The sequence below is a fragment of the Rhinoderma darwinii genome, chromosome 13, assembly GCF_050947455.1.
Source record: "Rhinoderma darwinii isolate aRhiDar2 chromosome 13, aRhiDar2.hap1, whole genome shotgun sequence".
Taxonomy (NCBI): domain Eukaryota; kingdom Metazoa; phylum Chordata; class Amphibia; order Anura; family Rhinodermatidae; genus Rhinoderma; species Rhinoderma darwinii.
The window spans coordinates 37,027,023-37,050,214 of NC_134699.1; the positions used below are offsets into that span (position 1 = coordinate 37,027,023).

At 41.1% G+C, this 23,192-nt stretch overlaps 2 protein-coding genes across 5 annotated transcripts in view; one reads left to right on the top strand and one right to left on the bottom strand.

Moving 5' to 3' along the window:
- Window positions 1–23,192, bottom strand: part of PIGU (phosphatidylinositol glycan anchor biosynthesis class U) — a 79,168-nt gene that overhangs the window by 49,860 nt on the left and 6,116 nt on the right. Inside the window, exons 2-4 of one of the 2 annotated variants that reach the window (XM_075846002.1) lie at window positions 15,397–15,476; window positions 4,647–4,735; window positions 2,860–2,946 (exon numbers count right to left, since the gene is read on the bottom strand). The gene's annotated coding sequence lies outside the window, so the exon portion shown is untranslated. Of the gene's footprint in view, window positions 1–2,859; window positions 2,947–4,646; window positions 4,736–11,102; window positions 11,266–15,396; window positions 15,477–23,192 lie in introns of those variants that run through there. The other variant, XM_075846003.1, reaches the window with a different exon arrangement.
- Window positions 1–23,192, top strand: part of TP53INP2 (tumor protein p53 inducible nuclear protein 2) — a 106,374-nt gene that overhangs the window by 37,429 nt on the left and 45,753 nt on the right. The gene's annotated exons all lie outside the window — the stretch shown is intronic.

Sequence of the window (23,192 nt, forward strand, 5' to 3'; positions counted from 1 at the left end):
GCTCAATTGCATTTCTCTATCTGTCCAAAAACTTGAGTAAGGTCTGTTTCACACAGCAGTATTTTGATCTGTATTTTGCATCAGTAATAGTAAGTCAAAACTAGAAGTGAGTCAAAAACACAGAAGTTCAATTCTCTCCATGATGCTTTTTCTGTTTTTGTTCCAAACCTAGTTTTGGCTTCCAAAAATGGATTATGAAATACTGATGAAAATAATTCTGTGAAGAAATAAAAAGTGCTGAGTCTGGTGAATGATTTAAAGAACCTACTTTCAAAAACACTATCAGAAAATTCTGAGCTATTAGAAGGGGTCCCAATCAGCCTTGGATTTCTGCAGCGGATTATCAGCCAATTCCACATCAGATTTTTCATCAGGAAAAATAAGTTATGTGAACACAGCCTTAATCTCAGCTTAGTTACTATATTATATTTTGTAATAATAAAATTTTTTAAATAATTATTACAATAATTTTTTTTTGCAAAGAGTTAAATATTTTTTATTTGCTTGTTCCTTTTAAGTTGTTCTGGAAAAATAGGCCTGAAGGGACTACTGTAACCACCATATGAACATGAAAAAACTTAGGCAAAGTGTACAAGGATTCCAAAGCTTGTAAAGAAAAAAAAAAGTTATACACCGTTTAGCCATAACTATAAAACCACCGAACGGTGAAGTTAATAACTTTGATTATCTTGTTTCAAAGGGTGTAATATACAGTGAAGGAAATAAGTATTTGATCCCTTGCTGATTTTGTAAGTTTGCCCACTGTCAAAGACATGAACAGTCTAGAATTTTTAGGCTAGGTTAATTTTACCAGTGAGAGATAGATTATATATAAAAAAAAAAAAGAAAATCACATAGTCAAAATGATATATATTTATTTGCATTGTGCACAGAGAAATAAGTATTTGATCCCCTACCAACCATTAAGAGTTCAGCCTCCTCCAGACCAGTTACACGCTCCAAATCTACTTGGTGCCTGCATTAAAGACAGCTGTCTTACATGGTCACCTGTATAAAAGACTCCTGTCCACAGACTCAATTAATCAGTCTGACTCTAACCTCTACAACATGGGCAAGACCAAAGAGCTTTCTAAGGATGTCAGGGACAAGATCATAGACCTGCACAAGGCTGGAATGGGCTACAAAACCATAAGTAAGACACTGGGTGAGAAGGAGACAAATGTTGATGCAATAGTAAGAAAATGGAAGACATACAAAATTACTGTCAATCGACATCGATCTGGGGCTCCATGCAAAATCTCACCTCGTGGGGTATCCTTGATCCTGAGGAAGGTGAGAGCTCAGCCGAAAACTACATGGGGGGAACTTGTTAATGATCTCAAGGCAGCTGGGACCACAGTCACCAAGAAAACCATTGGTAACACATTACGCCGTAATAGATTAAAATCCTGCAGTGCCCGCAAGGTCCCCCTGCTTAAGAAGGCACATGTACAGGCCCGTCTGAAGTTTGCAAATGAACATCTGGATGATTCTGAGAGTGATTGGGAGAAGGTGCTGTGGTCAGATGAGACTAAAATTGAGCTCTTTGGCATTAACTCAACTCGCCGTGTTTGGAGGAAGAGAAATGCTGCCTATGACCCAAAGAACACCGTCCCCACTGTCAAGCATGGAGGTGGAAACATTATGTTTTGGGGGTGTTTCTCTGCTAAGGGCACAGGACTACTTCACCGCATCAATGGGAGAATGGATGGAGCCATGTACCGTCAAATCCTGAGTGACAACCTCCTTCCCTCCACCAGGACATTAAAAATGGCTCGTGGCTGTGTCTTCCAGCACGACAATGACCCGAAACATACAGCCAAGGCAACAAAGGAGTGGCTCAAAAAGAAGCACATTAAGGTCATGGAGTGGCCTAGCCAGTCTCCAGACCTTAATCCCATCGAAAACTTATGGAGGGAGCTGAAGATCCGAGTTGCCAAGCGACAGCCTCGAAATCTTAATGATTTACAGATGATCTGCAAAGAGGATTGGGCCAAAATTCCATCTAACACGTGTGCAAACCTCATCATCAACTACAAAAAACGTCTGACTGCTATGCTTGCCAACAAGGGTTTTGCCACCATGTATTAAGTCTTGTTTGCCCAAGGGATCAAATACTTATTTCTCTGTGCACAATGCAAATAAATATATATAATTTTGACTATGTGATTTTCTGTTTTTTTTTTTTTATAATCTATCTCTCACTGGTAAAATTAACCTAGCCTAAAAATTCTAGACTGTTCATGTCTTTGACAGTGGGCAAACTTACAAAATCAGCAAGGGATCAAATACTTATTTCCTTCACTGTATTAGGCAGCAAGTGAACTGTCCGTTCTGGCAATTTTTTGTGTTGGAAGCAGGAAAATGGGCAAGTGTAAGAATCTGAGCAACTTCGACAAATTCCAAATTGTAATGTCTAGACTTGGTCAGAGCATCTCCTAAATTACAGGTCTTGTGGGGTTTTTGTGGTATGCAGTGGTTAGTACCTACCAAAAGCGGTCCACAGAATGACAACAGATGAACCTGCGACATGGCCATGGGTGCCCAAGGATCAGTGATGCGCTTGGGGTGTGAAAGCTAGCCTGTCTGGTCTGATCCCACATAAGAGCTGCTGTAGCACAAATTAATGCTGGCTATGATAGAAAAATGTCAGAACACACAGTGTATCGCAGCTTGCTACATTTGGGTTTGCGAGCTACTAAATGGTCAGCGTTCCTATGCTGACCTCTGTCCACCACTGAAAGTGCCCACAATAGGCATACGAGCTTCAGAACTAGACAATGGAGCAATAGAAGAAGGTAGCCTGGTGTGATGAATCACATTTTCATGTGGAGGGCAGGGTACGTGTGCATTGCTTACCTGGGGAATAGATGGCACCAGGATGCACTCTGCAAAGACGGCAAGCCGGTGGAGGCAGTGTGATGATCTGGGCAGGGCCCCAAATTTCTATAATATTGTATCAACAACATAGTCACATTCAGTCAATTCAATAGATTAAAAAAATATACTCAAGTGCAATATATTTAATTACATTAACCTCTTTCCGCAAATGGGCATTACTGTATGTCCTTTTTAGCAGTGCGTTCCCACAAATGGGTGTACAGTAACGCCCTGAGGATGAAGCGGGCACAGGGGCTGTGCTCGCTTCATCTTCAGCAGGTGTCGGCTGTAATATACAGCCGACATCCCACTGCAATGGCGGCGATCACAGTTATCGCTGATAGCCGCCTTTTAACCCCTTAAATGCTGTCAATAGTGACAGTGGCATTTAAGTGATTGTACCCCATAGGCAGGACCTAATAGACTGTCTGTTGTAAAATGACAGTTACAATACACTGCATTACATAAGTAGTGCAATGTATTGTACAGGGGATCAGAAAATCAGATCTTGAAGTCCCCTAGTGAGTGAAAAAAAAGTTTTAGAAAAAGAAATAAAAGTTTTATGCAATAAAAACAATAATCGCCCTGTTTCCCTTATCAAGTCCTTTTATAATTAGGAAAAAAGTAAAAAAAAAAAATAACTATACATAATAGGAATCGCCATTTTCGTATTGGCCTAAACTATAAAAATATAATATTATTTATCCTGCACAGTGAACACCGTAAAAAAAAATAATCAAAAACAATAGCAGATTTTACCCTTTTTTTGGTCACATTGGTTCCAAAAAATTGAATCAACAGTGATCGAAAAGTCGCAAGTACCCGAAAATGGTACCAATAAAAACTACAGTTTGTCACGCAAAAAACAAGCCCTCCCACAGCTCCGTCAACAACAAAATAAAGTTATGGCTCTCAGGATAAGGTAACACTAAAGCATTATTTTATTTAGAAAAAAGTGTTTTTATTGTATAAAAGTAGTAAAACATTTAAAAACTATATACATTTGGTATTGCCATAGTCGTATCAAACTGCAAAATAAAGTAAACATGTTCATACTGCACAGAGAACGGCGTTAAAAATTTATAAAAAACAGTGAGAGGATTTCTGTTTTTTGGTCTCCTCACCTCCCCAAAAATTGAATAAAAACTGATAAAAAAAATCACATGTACCCCAAAATAATACTAATAAAAACTACAGCTCGCCCCATGAAAATCAAGCACTCACACAACTCGTCAAGGGAAAAATAAAAAGTTATGACTCTCGGAACGCAATGATGAAAAACGACGGCCCAGACTAATGTGCAGCAGTTCTTCACCTAAAACCCCACGTCATCATTCGCTAGCCCCCACTGGTAGACCCTGTAAATGCAGCGGAGACTATGACATTTTGGGGTTTTGTGCTACATATGGGGCTAGTGAAGAAGTCAAAGATTAGGCAATGCTGGAGTGCGGATATTTTGTACAATACCACAGACACCCTTTAGAAGTGCGACTCCTGCCCCAAAAAACTGGCCTGTGCATAACGGATTGGTTCAAAGCGTACATCAAAATCCATGGATAATACATTTTATTATTAATTTACCCCATTATTACATCATCCCAGTGGCGTAACTATAGGGTTCGCAACGGTCGCAATTGCGACCGGGCCCTGAAGCCAGGGCGGCCCACAGTCCCCTGCACCACATAGATTAAAAGTTACTATAGTAACTGGGGCCTATATAATAAACTACACGGGCTCCCGTTACTATAGTAATTAACCGTACTTACCCCCTCATTCCAGAGTGCAGCGAAGATCCTGAGGTTACAGCGCTGTGCGCAGCGCATGATGTCACACAGCAAGCCCTCACACATCTTTCCTGATAGAAAAATAAAAAAGTTGTGGCTCTTAGAATATGGCGACACAAAAACGACAATTTTTTTAAAACCGTGATTTTATCGTTCAAACACCATAAAACATAAAAAACCTATATTCATATGGTATCGCCGTAATCGCATCGACCCACAGAATAAATTAAATATGTCATTTATAGCGCACGGTGAACGCCATAAAAAAAAAAAAGAATAAAAAACAATAGAAGTTTTGATGGCCTAAATCCACTAAATTCAGCACAAAACCTATGGGATCAAAATGCTCACTATACCCATAGAAAAATTCTTTTAGGGCTGTAGTTTCCCAAATGGGGTCACTTCTGGGGGTTGTCCACTGTTTTGGTCCCTCAGGGGCTTTGCAAATGCCACATGACACCCGAAAACCAATTGAGTAAACTTGATCTCCAAAAGCCAAATAGCGCTCCTTCGCTTCTGAGCCCTACTGTGTGTCCAAACAGCCGTTTATTACCACATATAGGGTATTGCTGTAATCAGGAGAAATTGCTTTACAAATCTTGGGGTGTTTTTTCTTCTTTATTGCTTGTAAAAATGTATCATTTCTACGTTTTATTGAAAAAAAATTAGATTTACATTTTTACGGACTAATTCCACATAATTCAGCAAAAAACCTGTGGGGTTAAAATGCTCACTATACCCCTTGATGAATTCCTGGAGGTGTGTAGTTTGCCAAATGATGTCTTTTTGGAGGTATTTCCACTGTTTTGACACTTCAAAACCTCTTCAAACCTGACATGGTGCCTAAAATATATTCTAATAAAAAGGAGGCCCCAAAATCCACTAGGTGCTCCTTTGGTTCTGAGGCCTGTGGTTCAGTCCATTAGTGCACTAGAGCCACATGTGGAATATTTCTAAAAACTGCACAATCCGGGTAATATATATTGAGTTTCTCTGGTAAATCCTTTTGTGTTACAGAAAAAAATTGATTAAAATGGATTTCCCGACCAAAAAAAGAAATTTCTACATTTCCCCTCTACTTTGCTTTAATTCCTGTGAAATACCTAAAGGGTTAAGAAACTTTCTAAATGCTGTATTGAATACTTTGAGGGGTGTAGTTTTATATTTATTTAATGTTTATTATGTACTGTCCATGAAATCCAGGTCTGCATTGTATGGACCTTTTGTATTTGTTTACACGTGGCTGTTCTACTAGTGTAGAGATCTGTTTTATTTCTTTAAAAAAAAAAAAATTCTATTTAAATCAATACAGTTTTGTTACACAATAAAACATTAAAAATGTCTGGGTAGGCAGGAAGAGGGGGATAGGCAATGAATCAGGTTTTTTTTTCCAGACATTTCAGTATCAAAATATGTCTGCTCTACAGTAACTTTTTTATTAAAGGTGGTCTTTTAGTTGGATTTAGGCTAAATTCACACGAGCGTGACGGATTTACGCGTGTAAAAACGTGTGTAAATCTGTTTGTGTGCGTTGCGTTTTTGCATTTGTGTGCTTTGCGTGTGGCATGTTTTTCACGCACTTGCAAGCACTTGCAAAAATAATTTTTTATTTTTTTTTATATAATTGATGCGTAAAAACATGGACTGCACACGGTTATGCATCTGTGTGCTGTCCGTGGTTTCCACACACCCATTGACTCCAATGGGCGACTAAGTGCGTGATAATGCACCAATATAGGACTTGCAGTGAGTTTCACGCAACAGACACTCGCTGCGTGACAACTCCCGCTTGTGTAAATAGCCCCATTGAAATCAATGGGTCCGTGTGCTGTGCGTTGTTTCAACGCACAGCACACGGACAAGCATCACGCTCGTCTGAATGAGCCCTAATGGGTAGAGAACTCAGGGGCAGCCACTGCCCAGGACCAAGCAGACCTGAAACAAGTGCTGCAGTAACAGTGAGGTTGCTGTCTGGCCAGGAAAAAGCCGTGTGCCGAAGAGAAAATGCTCTTGTTTGGGTCAACAGGATTCCAGAGGAATCAATTATTCATCTTCAATAATCTAGTGAATACAACTTGTGATACTATATCTTTCAAGAAAGGCATCCAAATAAACCATTATAATAACATCCTTTTACTATTTTCATGTTCTAGTATCTTCTTGTGTCATGCTGAATTTTATTTTATGTATTTTATCACATTTCAGGGTACTAATAATATTTAAATGAAAATTCGACAATAGGTCTGCAGATATAGAACTGTAAAAAGGTTAAAAAGGACCTGTCACCCATGTCTTTTTTAGTAAATAGTTGTATTCCAAATGAAATAACAATCCCGGAGCATATTTTCTAAGAACTCTACAATATGCCGTTCCTCTATTATTCCTCCTAAAAATATATGAATAAATTGACAACTGGGATGTGTCCCTACACAGACTGACACTGTACAATCAGTGCTGACGGTGGGACTGTGTAGGTACACAATACCAACTGTTAACACTCATTTTAAATTGTTTCATAAATTTAAAGCAGGAATAACAGGAATGGCGAAACACAGAGTTCTAATAAAAAAAATATGTTCCAGAAACAATTTATGGGGAATACAATCATCTACCAAAATAGACATGTTAGGAGAGATGTCAGGTCCTCTTTAAAAAAAATGCAATCTATCTCATATCTATCTTTACAATTGCATTACGGTGCAGAGTAGGTCACAAGGAGAATGAATGCTATATAGTCATTATATACTGCTATAACAATCCCTTTCTGGTTAACATGCTAATTATGATACATTAAAGACTTCTGCTCCTTTTAACTCGTTTTAGATAGTGCTAAGTAATATATGATTTAAAAAAAAATGATCAGTACAGAGTGGGTTTATATAAATGTCATGTTGAAACAATGTCATGCCTTGGGGCCTTTTCACATCAGCAAAAAAGGAAGGTTATCACAGCATCGGAGACATATGCAAAATAATGGGTGCAAACCTCAAAAGGAACCTGATTCCACAAATGGAATCCACAGAAAAAAAGAGACGAGGCAGCACTTCCAAAATAAATTGGAATTTATTCACCCACGAGTGCGACGTTTCAGTCCAAGCATGTGAGAAAGGTTCTGTTGGACTGAAACGTTGTCGCACTGGTGAGTGAATAAATTCCCATTTATTTTGGAACTGCTGCCTCATCTCTTTTTTCTGTTCACATCAGTGTCACATTTCCGTCGGAATAACCCATCAACGGAGAGGAAAACGGAAACGATAGTTTCTATTTGCATTACCATTGATTTCATTGGTAATCCTTCTGTTGCAAATGGTTTCCGTTCCATAAGGTTTCTGTTTGTTTTTATGGAAACAATAGCGCAGTCGACAATGCTATTGTTTCCATCCAAAAAACTGAAACCTTATGGTACGGAAACAAACGGAAACCATTTGCAATGGAAACATTACCACTGAAATCAATGGTAATGCAAATAGAAACTATGGTTTCCATTTGTCTTTCCGTTGTTGGGTTCCTCCAACAGAAAGGTCTAGCGAAACCCATCAAAGGAAGGGTGACGCTGATGTGAACTGATCCTTACTGGTACTTTTTTATTTTCAATGCTATGTCTCTTACTGCTTAGGCTTGGGGGGCTATCTGTCCTGAAAGGTGGATAAATTCGGCCAGAGACATAAAGTAGTTGTGTGTTGACTGATCAGTTGTGAGACTTTTGTTGACCCGGAGTTGAACATGCATGTTATTTCAATGGAACAAATGTAGTTAGGAGTCTGCCACACACCTTTATTGTAACTTAAAGGCAGTCATACACACCAGATATCTCTCCCAATGGCTCACCTTGGCTTGTCAGGCTACCACCTTATACATTAGATTGCCAAAATTGGTGAGTTGGGACAATTTTAATCAAATGAACTTTATATCACCAGCTTAACTCTAGGTGAAACAAAAAGACCAAACAGAGAAAATCCATTCCACGACTAGCTTCAAAAAGGTGCCGCGGCCCCTTTAATCAACTGATCTGTGAGGGTCTCTAGGGTTGGACCTCCACCAATCACACATTGATGGCCTATCTTATGGATATGGACCCCCCTCCTAATTATTGAGTACAGGTTTTTCAGCCGCAGTCATTGCAAACAGTGCATACAATCAAGCACACAGCCATGCAATCTCCATAGACAAACATAGCTATTAGTATGGGTCATACTCCGTGACTATAAACGTGGCAATTTTGCCACAAGTTCGTTCGTGAAATTTCTCATCTGCTAGATCTGCCACGTCAACTGTAAATGCTTTCAGTGTGAATTAGAAGCATCTAAGAGTAAGTACAGCTCAGACACAAAGAGGTAGACCACTCAAACTCATAGATTTTGGCCATCAAGTGCTGAACCGCATGGCACATACAAATCGCCTATCCTGTGTTACGTCACTCAGATCTGTGCATCAGGAGCTATGTGAAATGGGTTCTCATGGTCGAGTAGCTAAGATCACGCACAATGCCAAGCGTTGGATGGAGTGGTGTAAAGCATGCCAACACTGGAACCTTGTTCTCTGGAGTGATGAATCACTTTTTGCTATTTGACAGTATGATATAGGAATTTGGGTTTGGCAGATGCCAGGAGAACCCTACCTATGCATAGTGCCTACTGTAAAATTTGGTGGAGGACTGATAATGGTCTCGGGCTGCTTTTTTGGGGTTGGCCTATGCCCTTTATTTCTAGTGAAGAGTAATGTTGATGCTCCAGCATACAAAGACATTTTTGTATGCTTCTAAGTTTGTGGGAACCGTTTATGGAAGGCCCTTTCCTGTTCCAGTATGACTGTACCCCAGTGCACAAACCAAGGTCCCCAAAGAAATAGTTTGAAAATTTTGGTGTTTAGAAACTCGAGTGGCTGACCTCAACCCCGTCTAACACCTTAGGAATGCTGATTGTGAGCCAGACCTTATCGTCCAACAGCCGTGTCTGACCTCACAATTCTCTTTTGGCTGAATGGGCACAAATTCCCACAGACACACTCTCACACACACATTCTTGTGGAAAGCCTTCCCAGAAGAGTAGTGGCTGTTATAGAATGGCTTTGGAATGCAATATTCAATAAACTTTTATAAAGGTGTTATGGTCCGGTGTTCACATACTTTTGACCGTGTAGTGTAGATGCAGCATGATGTATCCTCATCAAGAGTCTACATGTTATTGCATGGATGTTGCCTATGTAATCCTAGCTTAATGTGCCGCGGATCCGCACGATGATGTGCTCCATTAAATCGGGCTAATCCCCATGTGGAAATCTGCCGGCCTGACCCTGCAGGATGTGCAGGAATAAGTATCCTAATGATGGGGATTGTTGTCAAATTTGATGTGTATTTCTGTGCGCCATCCGCTCCAAAATCAGTGTCAAATCCTGAATGTTTGAACGGAGCCTTAAAGGGAACTGGTCATGTTGAAAATGCAGTACACTCTGTAGGCAGCATGTTATAGAGCAGGGGAAGCTGAGCAGATTGATATAAAGGTTTGTAGGAAAGGCTTCAGTATAACATGTCATTTTCTAATCTAAACCTCTGCTCATTCTGAGTTTGTCATGTGGGCGGTCCTACTCAGTGATTGACAGCTGTATCTGTATGCACACTCATACAGGGAAGACTGACTCGTTGAGTAGCACCACCCACTGGACTCATAAGCATGGAAAGAACAGGCATTTAGAATGATAAATGATATGTTATACTGGAGCTTTTCCCACTAACCTTTATATCAATCTGCTCAGCTCCTCCTGCTCTTCAACATGCTGCCTGTGAATTGTACTGCATTTTCAACGTAATGGTTTTCCTTTAACCATTCCATTTATACTGTATATGATTTATGTTCTCAAGTTCTAAAGTGTTATGTATTACTATGTCATGCTGGAATCACACATGCCGTTTTTTTGCAGTATATTTTAGCCAAACACAAGAATCTTTTCTTTATTTTCGGATCCCCTCCTGTGTTTGACTCAAAAAGCTGCTTTTAAAAACTGCCTATGTGATTCCTGCCTAAAAGAGACTGGAAGGCTTTTGCACATGTTTTGTTCTAGTGCCTGGAATGATGAAGTGCAAGTCTTTGACTTTGACTGATCAGGAATATGGAGTTGCTGAACTAGATTTGAAGTACTCTCGTTTCCACAGAAACTGGGAACGTTACAATGACCACTAATTTTTGTATAAAATCATACCTGACTGATGCAGAGCGCCATTATAAGCTGAGCTAAAAGGAGAACCGATCGCCAATAAGATATTGCAGAGTGGCTGTATTGTTTGTTTAAACAGAATAAGTAAAAAGCTGAATTTATGTGTATGTATTGGAGATCTTCAATTTTTCATGCACGTGTAATCAGGTTTTCTCATTGATGAACTATATTGTTATTACATTATCGTAGTGTATTTGATATGTATTTATGATGGTTGCACTCGTTCACCTTCTTGTTCTGTGCTAGAGTGCATCTCGCCAGCCTGCACACATCCACACGCTCCGCACACGTTGCTTGTGCTACATGTTGTAAGGACTGGAATCACGCATGCTGTCCAGTGTCTGTAGCATGTCTTCTCATGATAAGGCTTCTGTCCTTATGCACATGCAATGTCATAGGGATATTGTGTGGATCCTAATTTCCAACCACATCCTTAGTGACTTAAATATTAAAATGCAGGATGTGGACGTTTATTTGCATGAAGCTTTGGTTCCACACAATGGGTCTCATCTGATGATATTTTTTTTTTTTTACCTGCACAGGGAGAAATAAAGCTGAATTCTATTTGGCTGCTATGTGCAATTGCTCTATTTTTTGGTTGTACATTAGATTTATTTCTTACTAATAATATTTTCCTGCTGTATGTAGAAATGCAATTGTGCGAGCATAGCAATAAAGATGCTTGAAATTGTAACAGAGTACAATAACCAAAAACATACGTTCCAGAGTAACTACCGGTGAATCCGCCGTAGCGGCTGCTATGGGACCCGCGGCATGAGAGGGCTTGTACCGGCCGCCGACATGGCCCCGCATGCCCGGTGGCGCCGCTAGCTGCCGTTACGGCTGCTCCACTGGTAGTTACTCTGGAACGTATGTTACGGCAACATATTACGCAACATTTTACAATTTAGAGGGAACATGAAACCAACTATATCAGACATTGCATAGTGACAAAGTTAATTTACAATTCAAACCAGAGGAGTGAGGACCCTGCTCGCAAGAGCTTACACTCTATGAGGAAATAAAGGAGACACAAAGTGTAACAGTGTTTGTTCTGTACAATGGTCCGGCCATTTTTATACACATGGGGTGGTAACATAAAGCTGCATGAGCCGGTCACCAGCCAGTATCCGTGTATGACGGACATGAAGAGAAGGAGTGTGAGGGAATCTTATTCTGATGACTAATCTAAAAGGGGGGCCATGGAAAGTAGTCAGATTAGGTAATGTTATAGGCCTGTCTAAATAGATGTGTTTTCAGGGCACATTTAAAACTGTGGATATTGGGAATTAATCTGATTGTCTGGGGTAGCGAATTCCAGAGGACTGGTGCAGCACGAGAAAAATCTTGGAGACGGGAGTGGGAGGTTCGGATTATGGAGGATTTTAATCTAAGGTCGTTAGCAAAACGTAGAGCGCGAGTAGGGTGGTAGACAGAGATGAGGGAGGAGATGTAAGGAGGTGCAGCACTGTGGAGAGCTTTGTGGGCGAGAGTAATAAGTTTGAATTTTATTCTGAAGGGGATGGGCAACCAGTGCAGTGACTGGCACAGATTAGAGGCGCTGGTGTAGCAGTTAGTCATAAATATGAGCCTGGCTGCTGCATTAAGGATAGATTGGAGAGGGGAGACTTTAGTGAGGGGAAGACCGACTAGTAATAAGTTACTGTAGTCAAGACCAGAGTGAATCAGAGCAACAATGAGAGTTTTGGCGGTTTCCTCCGTAAGAAAAGGGCGGATTCTGGAGATGTTTTTGAGGAGAAAATGACAAGAGCGTGAAAGTGATTGAATGTGAGGAGTAAAGGAAAGCTCTGAGTCAAGAATAACCCCGAGACAGCGGGCGTGCTGCTTAGGAGTTATGATAGTGTCACACACAGAGATGGAGACATCAGGTTTAGGGAGGTTAGTAGATGGTGGGAACACAAGGAGCTCAGTTTTAGAAAGATTCAGTTTCAGAGAGGACATGATGGTAGAGACAGCGGACAGACAATCACTGGGGTTTTGTATTAGAGCAGGGGTGATGTCATGGGAAGAGGCATATAATTGGGTGTCATCAGCGTAGAGATGGTACTGGAAGCCAAATCTACTGATGGTTTGTCCAATAGGGGCTGTGTAGAGAGAAAAGAGGAGCGGACCTAGAACTGATCCCTGAGGAACCCCGATAGCAAGAGGAAGAGGAGAAGAAGTAGAACCAGCAAATGACCCACTGAACCAGCGGTCAGAGAGATAGGAGGAAAACCAAGAGAGAGCAGCGTCCTTGAGGCCAATAGAGTGGAGCATGTTAAGTAGGAGTTTGTGGTCTACAGTGTCAAAGGCTGCAGAGAGATCCAGATGAATCAGGAGAGAGGATTTACCGTCCGATTTAGCCGCCAAGAGATCATTTGAGACTTTAGTAAGGGCAGTTTCTGTGGAGTGTAGAGTGCGGAAACCAGATTGTAAGGGGTCAAGAATGGAGTTAGCAGAGAGATAGCGGATAAGGCGAGAGTAGACCAAGCGTTCCAGGAGTTTGGAGATAAAGGGCAGATTAGAGACTGGTCGGTAGTTGGCAGCGCTGGATGGGTCAAGAGTTGTTTTTTTCAGTAATGGGTTTATAATGGCATGTTTAAAAGAGGAGGGAAAGATACCGGAGGAAAGAGAGAGGTTAAATATTTTAGTCAGGTGACTAGTGACAGCTGGGGAGAGGGACTGGAGGAGGTGTGAGGGGATAGGGTCACTAGGGCAGGTAGTAGGACGAGAAGAAGAGAGGAGCCTAGAGACTTCTTCTGTTATTGGGTCAAATGCTGAAAGTGAAGAAGAGGGAGTGCGGGAGGGAAGGGGATCGATGTTACTAGGGGACTGGGAGATGATAATATGCCGGATGTTGTCAATTTTAACTTTAAAATAAGTGGCCAGGTCTTCAGCACTGAGATCTGATTAGGACTAAGGAGGGAGTGAAAAATATCAGAGGCGTTTTGGATTATTAGATAGTATGGAGATGAGAGAAGTGAAATAGTCTTGTTTGGCGTGGTGAAGGGCAGAGTTGTAAGTTTTGAGCATAAATTTGTAATGGAGGAAGTCTGCAGCCACAGTCGTTCGGCACAACTCAAGCACCGCTGAAGAAAGCGGGATTGAGGCGTGTACCAGGGTTGTCGTCGTCTTTGTCGGGTGGTTCGGAGTGTAGGGGGGGGGTGCTTCATCCAATGCATTTTTGAGAGTGTTATTGTAAAGTTTGGCAGCCAGATTGGGACAGGAGAAGGAAGAGATAGGGGACAATGAGGACTGTAGACTGTCTATGAGTTTCTGAGTGTTAATGGCATGTAGATTTCTGTATGTCTGATACGTAGGCATGACTTGAGGAGGCAGAGAATATTTGATAGTAAATGAGAGAAGGTTGTGGTCAGAGAGCGGGACAGGAGAGTTAATAAAGTCAGAAACTGAGCAGAGATGGAAGAAGACCAGGTCAAGTGAATGCCCGTCTTCATGTGTAGGAGAGTTAATAAGTCGTGACAGACCTAGGGACGAGATTAAAGATAGAAACTGGGAGGCAGATGGGGAGATTGGGTTATCAATGGGGATGTTGAAGTCACCAATGATGAGAGTGGGTGTTTCAGAGGATAGACATTGTGGAAGCCAGGCAGCAAAATGATCCAGGAATTGGCGGGGTGAGCCAGGGGGGCGGTAGACAACTCTCACTCGGAGGGGAAAAGGGTGAAAGAGTCTGAGGGTGTGGACTTCAAAAGAGGGAAATGTGAGTGAGGGGAGCGGGGAATGACCTGAAAAGTACAGTGTGGGTAAAGAAGTATGCCTACTACTCCACCCTGCCTGTTCTCAGGTCTCGGGGCATGAGAGAAGTGGAGACCACCATAAGATAGAGCAGCAGGGGAAGCCGTGTCAGACAGGTGTAGCCATGTTTTTGTAAGAGCCAGAAGGTTGAGAAAGTTAGAAAGGAATAAGTCATGAATAAAGGTGAGTTTGTTGTACACGGACTGAGAATTCCAAAGAGCACAGTTAAGAGGCAGGAGAAGACATACAAGGAATGGTAAGAATATATGCAAGGTTTCTATGTGTGGCAGGTAAGTGGTTGAGCTTGGCAGAAGAAAAGGGAGGACCAGGGTTGGGAGAGATGTCCCCTGCAGCGAGTAGCAGGAGAATGGAGAGAGACCGTAGATGGTTATGTGATTTATGAGAGTGATTTTTATGTTGAGTAGTGGTATGAGATGAGTTATGGTGACTGAGGAAAGTGAATAGTGACAATATGACACTTAGACAGAGATGACTTCTGCCTTCGTGCCCCCCATGCACGAGTGCCTTCCCCATATACTACATCTAAATTTATAGGGGAGTAGATGCTCAGATCCAGGCCTAATTAAGCTCGTTCTGCTATTCATCAAATCAACTAGACACATGAGGTGAAAAGCGATGCAGAGATAAACAAACAGACTAGCTGTTCTGGATGATCATAAAACATAACGACGATCAAACACTTTGACAAAAGTTAGAGATAACATTAGACTATATAGGAAGACAGGAAAGCAGAGTTACATACCATAAAATAACAGTTTCAGCGTTTTGAAATGCAGGTACAGCAGAGATGTAGTTAATGCAGGATTGGAATGGATTATATACCTGTATGAAGAGAAGAGAGATGGATGTTACATCTGTACCATGTATAACTGCCAGGACACTTTGAATAATATAACACTTAGACGGAGATGACTTTTGCCGTCGTGATGATTATTATTATTATTACTATTATTATTATTAATATAAATATTATATATGTAGAGGAGTTAAACATGTATCATAATATTGTTTTAATATTGCACATTTATTAACACATTGAACATATTGTTAACATGGAAGAGGCGGTGCAGGAAGCAGAAGATTTAGCCTCTAGTGCCCTCCTATGGTACAATAAATAATTACTGTTTTAGTTTTTTCTATACAGTCAAGGGTTTTCCTTTATTGAATCTTTGCTTTTTCATCTATCGTAATTTCCTAACATATAACTACCTGAATCATCCCATTGAGAAGCAGGATGGATTAGATGTAATGAGGTTGCATGCAGAGGAAAATCAAGCTCCCTGCATCTGCACCTTCAATAACTCTCATAATTCCCACTTGTAAATGGTATGCGCTATATGTTAGAGTATTGCATAATGTGGTGTTGTTCATATTTTTGCTTTGCTGTATATTTTAATTCCCGATTTAGTTAGAAGTTGTCTGATTTTATAAAACCTATTTGCAAATGCCTTATTTTGCAATACTGCGTTAGTAGAAGGGGGTCCCCCTCTATAGTCAGAGTGGTGAGCAGCTGTTGCTCTGCAAGACCTACTGTTACAACCACGGCCGCGGACCGTCGGGATTACTCACCCCTCGACGGCCGCAGCCATGGACTTGTGAGCGCTGGTCTGCATCTCCTCCCCAGGAGACGCCAGCGCTCACTTTCACTCCACTCTGCTGTGTCCCGTAGGGTTCACGCACACGCTCGCGCCCGGCCTTAAAGGCCCTGTGCGTGCACATGTAAATCATCAGTAAGTAGCCCATGATCACTATAAGAAGGGCTCTGCCCTTTTACTCCTTGCCTGAGTGTATTTCGTATTCCTCTGTTAGTCTTGCAAATGGTCCCTTAGTGTTATCCTGTTCCCGTGCCCTGCTACCTGCACCCTGTACCCCATGTTGTAGTTGTTCCTGTGCCCGCTATAGTGTTGGAGTCGAGTTCTGCCATCGGCCACGTCTGCTATGTTACAGCATGTCTGGTGCCATCTGTCTCGTCTGCATCACCTGCTGTTAAGATCCCATCTGTGCCTAGCTGTTGCTACTGTCTGGACTATTACAGGTACCCTTGTGCTTGGACTATATATATTGACTTGGTACACTGTAGTTTGGCCAGCTGCCATCCCACTACGGTGGTACGGCCCATTTTATCCACACACCCACAGTTCGTGACACCCACCATGTCTGCGCATTACACAGAACGGCAACTAATTTACATGGGCACTGTATAATGCCTCTTTGTCTACAGTTACACTGCAGGGGTATTGCGCATATGCTGCCAGGTTCCCAAACAAAATATAGCTGACCCTTGAGGAGATCCAGAAGTGGGAATTCCCTTGATCAGCTTATCGTCTTTAAGACCCTTCTAACAAAAATGAATCGTCCAACATCGATTAGCCCTTTGAAGCCTAACTACACTCGAAACCTGTAATTTCAGATGTCACTGCAGTTAATGCCAATATACCTTTCATGTTACACTAACAGGAGTCCAGGAAGCTCAGATATGTTTAGTTTGATGGGATCCTCACATTGAATAGCTGCTATAGTTGTCACCACGCGTGCCTGTGACATGGAGGGAACAAAGTGGTCCAAAGTGATATTTTTTTCCCCTATATTAAGACAACAAGGGCATGCAGGTTAAGAGATCCATGGGTGACGACAGTGTTGGGCCGCATTCACTTCACGTTTTGGCCTTCTGTCAGAGGTACACGTTGGGAAGACTCCCGACGTATACTTCTGGCGAAAGGGCAAAACGTATCCCACTGTATAGCATACATTAGAATACGTCCCCTGGAGACTGGCCCTGGCAAAACTCCTGAAGTCACTGCCCTTATATGGACAGTGAGGTCAGGAGCTTTCCCAGGGCCGGAGTCCCGGGGCAGAGCATCTACTAGTGATGTCAGGAGCTTTGCAAAGCCAGAGGCCCCGGCCAGAGCGTCCACAACGTTCTGGCTGGGAATTCCGGCTCTAAAGAAGCCCTTGACATCACTGTCCATATATGGACAGTGATGTCGGGAGCTCCCCAAGGTATACCTTTGACGTATACATGTGATGGATGCCATACAGTGGCAACTGCCACACTTAGGCCCCCATGTTAAAAACCATATACCGTGTGGTGTACTTTTTTTTGTGGGATCCCTCAGGATGGAATAGCGTAATCTACGCTATTCCATCTGTAAAAAAAAATGGTATACCAATGTATACCAAACCGATGCAGACCAAAAAGACATTATTTTGGTCTCAGTCGGTACAATAAAACCCTATGAGCATGGCTTTTGTGCACGTCGAGAGCGTAAACGTAGGGCAATAATGTGATGGAAATGGGGCTTTACCTCCATGTCACAAGCAGACACTGGAATAACCATAGCAGCTTGACTCCCCAAATCTCAGTTTCCTGGACTCTTGTGAGTGTGGCATGGTGAGGCTTTTTAGTGCCTTGGATTGGATCTATTCTTTGATACTGAATTAAGAATACAACATGCTACCTATAGTTTACTTTAGCAGCAGCAATTGTCTCTCCAGAACACAGTGATATTGATTTGTTTAGTTTAGTTACTGTTGTCATAGACATTGGCTTTGCAGGTTGTTTAGTACAAACTTCACTGAACTTTCATGTTGGTTATAGTGTTATGTGGCAAGGTACAAACACCTTCTGATGCAATCATCCTGCAATCACTTGTGATGAGGAAACCAGTCAGATAGCATTTAGTTTGCTGCTGTTGGATACATTTTTGCAATGAATCCTAACACTTTGTACCGTTATTTTTCTATTGTAATCAAAGGAATTAAGACCATGAATCTCTAACAAGTTGTTGTTTATATTTAGGCTGTGTTCACATCAGCCTTGGTTTCCGTTGAGGGGTTCCGTCTGAGGTTTCCGTCGGGAGAACCCCTTAACGGAAAGGCAAACAGAAACCATAGCTTCCGTTTGAAACACCATTGATCTCAATGGTGACGGATACTTTGCTAATGGTTGTGAAAGAGTTCAGGTTTTTTTTACGGAATCAATAGCATAGTCGATTGCGCTATTTATTCCGTAAAAAAAAATGGAGTGGTTCCTCTGATGGAAAGCTCTGACGGAACCCCTCTATGGAAACCAACGCTAATGTGAACAGGCCCTTATTCAAATACAAACTGGTAAACGTTTTTTAAGGGAATCTGTCAGATGTTTCCTTTTATGGATTGTATACAAACAAAATAATTTGGGTTGTTCCCAGTAGGAGCAATATTTCACCTCCTTACAGAGACATACAAGATAGTGTAAGTGTGGGATTGAACAGAAGTAATAGGTGCTCACTCAGTGACAGGGCAGTGAGAAGGTGGGAGAGCCAGTCAAGGTTGGACCCAATCCCTTGGGTGGTATGAAACTGCTTTAGGATCTCTGTCTCCAAGAGAAGGGGTAAAATCACACAGGGGTGATGGTCACTTCTTCTGTCCTACAAAAGAACACGAAAGGGAGGGACTGTAATGCTTGTGCACTAAGCACGCCGCTACCAACAGGGTTGTTATGAGATCGCTCCTACTGGCATAAGTGGCAGTTCTGATAACATTAATATGGTGAACTATTGATATTACAATTGTCATTATTTCTTTGGAACCATGGAGGAGCTTGACTTAAGGCAGAACCATCTACTCAAAATACTTTATCTAAAAATGTTGCACCTAAAGGATTAACTATAACGTGGATCATCTCAAAACCTACAGAATTTTGAGGTCAAATTATACCGCCAACACAATGCTCACATAAAAATGCCTGACTTTAAATACCTGAACGCTTGGTCTTGGCGTACACTGTAAATGGGGCTGTTGGAAATGGCTAAATAAGCGGGTTCGGCTATTTCCAAAGCCCCCATTTAATTCCTAGGAGTAGGGCAATGCATGCTTGTCTTATTTTCTTGCCGGAAATGGCGAGGGTGCCAGGGGTTTATTCCCCACCTAACTTTCATAACCTGGGTAATTGTCCCACAACAACCCCTTTAAAGTACCTCTGCCATATGACGTAAAAACTTCAGTATAGATCACCCAGAGTTGGCAAAGCTGTAGACTGTGCCTGGCATCCAGCTGAAAGGGTGTGATGACAGCCCTACCTGTCAAATACTTTTTTATTTGATTTTTAAATAACACAAAAACATACAAGTCACAGTCAATGCAAAGTCTATACAAGTTCGTAATATGTATTGATAGGTATTACCCTCGTACAATTTTATATATAATGTTGGAGCAATAAGATTCATACTGGGTGTACACCACCGAATTATGATATAGTATGTATAGTAATAGGAAAGGGAAAGGGGAAAGTAGTGTGATCAATTAATTTTGAAAATAATAAGTTCTTTATTAGTAAATAGTTAAAATAACAATGTTAAATGAGAATTTCGTAGTGCCAATGACCCCTCACTTGACACTGTAGACAAATAAATGTCTTAATTAATCTTACTCCGTTAGAGAAAATATATGAGCAATGGGACGAGTAGCCTAAATCTTGAATATTATACATTGGTTAGCCCACAATTGTATATGCTAAAGCAAAGTGTTGAAAATTTTTTGGATTACATTTATTACACTGTTGAAAATATACCCCAATTGATGGAAGCCAACACACAGAAAAAGTGCCGAACCATGGTGCAAATACGGTTTTATTTTTGTTTTTTTGCTAGTATTTTTAGTTACATGATTACGTGATTTGACGATATTTTTACCTATTTCAACAGCGCATATTACTGAAAGTTTGGTTGCAAACCTATGGAAGGAGAAACTGCCACAATTACACATATTGAGATGATCCCACTACTTGTCTTTGTGAATCCTGTCTATTTAGGCATTAATACATATAAGGCACAAGACTATAGCATGTAGGTCAATTGTGCCGATCGCTACTATAGCAAGAACCCGCTCAATATGGTGTTTACTTCCTGGGAGCTTACGCTTGTAAATTAATACATTTAAGAAATCTAATGTGATTTTGGCTGGAAGTTGATTTTTACCGGTCAGATATAAAGCTAACGCTCAATTTCACAAAACCCCATCATTCTGTCATAATGATCCACTGTGGAGATGTAATAAATGCAGAGGTGGAGACATTCTATGCAGGTCAGTCTAAAGGAGGCTCTTATTATATGGAACACAATAACAGCAAGAAGCCACTTTTATCAGCAACAATAGTGAAGTCTTTTAGCCAGTGTTCAGAACAGCCTGTCCTGATAAAGGAGAAATGTGTAGGCAACACAGCATTTCCTATGCCTCTAGCTTTTATATTGTTGCAGTATTCATTCACTCCTTCCACTTACAAGATGAGGATTAAATTAAATGTGTTCGCATTTCTCCATTGAATATGACATTTTTAGAATATGGTTCATGCAGGTAGTAAAAATAAGTATCCATTATTCACCCCTATTATTTCACACTTGAAATTACACTAGTTATATTTTACTAGCAATCCAACGCTTGCAAAGTAAGATATAACAGCCAAAGCTGTGTTCCTGTTTCTGTCTTTGGAAATAAAAATGGCTAAAGTGTTTTATGATTCTTTTGTGTTTTCCTAATAACAAAAAGGCTTCTTAGAATCCTGGGCCATATGACAATGTGTTTGAGTAGTAAAAGATGTTACTGATCGAATGGCATTTAAAGGGGTTATTTGGCTTATTAAAATTGATGGCGTATCCATAAGATAGGCCATCAATATTAGATCGGTAAGGGTCTGACTGGCGGCAACCCTGTCGATCAGCGGTTTGAAGAGGCCGCAGTGCTCATAGAAGCGCCACAGCCTCTTCATGGTTCTACTCTCCGTTCGTACTTGCACGAGCCGTTACATTTTTAGCGGCCATGCAAGGTATTGTACCACTGTCCCATTCACTTGAGGATAGGCCATCAATTTTAATAACCTGGATAACCCCTTTAAAGCGTTGTCTCATCTGTTACAGCAGAAAAAAAATGGCGACCGCACACTGTGAACACCAATGTAACCTAAACCACTAAATCTAAATAAATATGTATTACTGCTAAATCTACTTAGGTTCTTCGTGCACATTTTGATCAAAAAGTGTTTGCCCACCTGCCACGACAAGGCAACCTCTATAAGGTGAGGACCTACTCTGCACATACACCCAGAACTGGGACTAAGCCTACATATATATCTGGGGATGGTACGAACCAGCATTAAACTATATAAAATCACCCAGTGCAGAATAAGAGGAGTGCAAGAACAAAAAATGGAGGCAGTCACTAACCCCACATATATGGATCACATAAACAAAACAAAAGTTTGAACTGCACATTCCAACAAAATGATATAAAATGTGTATGCAGGTGCAAGAACACCTGTGACTTCAAATATAGAGCAGACAAAAAATGGCGATAGCACACTGTGAACACCAATGTAACCTAAACCACTAAATATAAATAAATATACATTACTGCTAAATCTACTTACAATAGGGAGGTTCTCATTTTCATCAAAAAGTGTTTGCCCACCTGCCACGACAAGGCGACCAAAGCATTGTCTCATCTGTTATGGCATCTGGACATCAGAGAGGGGGACCCCCTGCTCAGGACCCCTTATCAGTGAGGCAGAGCGGTGAGCTTCTAAATTTGATTGGCTGGCATGTTATACCACATTGTCCCTGCATGGCCAGTGGCAGCTTCCCCCAGCGGTAAGAACCGATCGCCTGAGGTTTCCTAAGAATCGTTTTGACCATGGTTGTTGAGATAAGGCAATTCCTTTACAAGTATATTTTTTATAGATTTAAAGGGTAATTCCACTGTAAAAAAAATATTTGAGACATGCCCTAAGGTAAAATCCTGGGTTTCCATGAGCCAGGACCCTGCAATTGAAGGTCAGTGATGCTTGGTAATTCTCCCAACCTTTCCACACTTTTGTGATAATTCACTGGATTAGAAAAGCCATTGATTTCAGTCGTGTTATGTTCTTTATGGCTATACCAATGGCCTTGTCTTGGCTTATAAACGTCATTGATTTCATTTTCAAAGTCTTGTGCATTCCTGCCTTGCTACGGCTATTAACGTTCCCTGAATAACACGTCTACAGTATCTTAGTGGCAGTCTCATTTGGAATAACAATAAGGATATGTTCACACACTGAGTCAAAAATGTCTGAAAATACAGAGCTGTTTTCAAGGGAAAAAGGCTCCTGATTTTCAGACGTTTTTTAAGCCACTCGCGATTTTCACTGCGTTTTTTACGGCCATTTTTTGGAGCTGTTTTCTATAGAATCTGTGAAAAATGGCTCCAAAAACGTCCCAAGAAGTGACCTGCACTACTTCTTCTTTGCAATCCATTTTACGCTGCCGTTTTTCAAAATGGCCGCCTAAAAAAACGGCCCGTCGGAACAGAATGCCGTTTTTCCCATTGAAATGGGCAGATATTTGGAGGCGTTCTGCTTCCGTTTTTTCCGCCATTTTTCGGGCCTAAGGACCGTTTTCGTTCTGAATTATGAGGTTTTCCACCATAGAAACTTGTTACACATGAGCCCTATAATGTTTTCCGCTAATAGTGTAGTTCTGCTGAATGTCTTGTTATAAGGCCATTAAAAATAAGCTTTTGATCTGT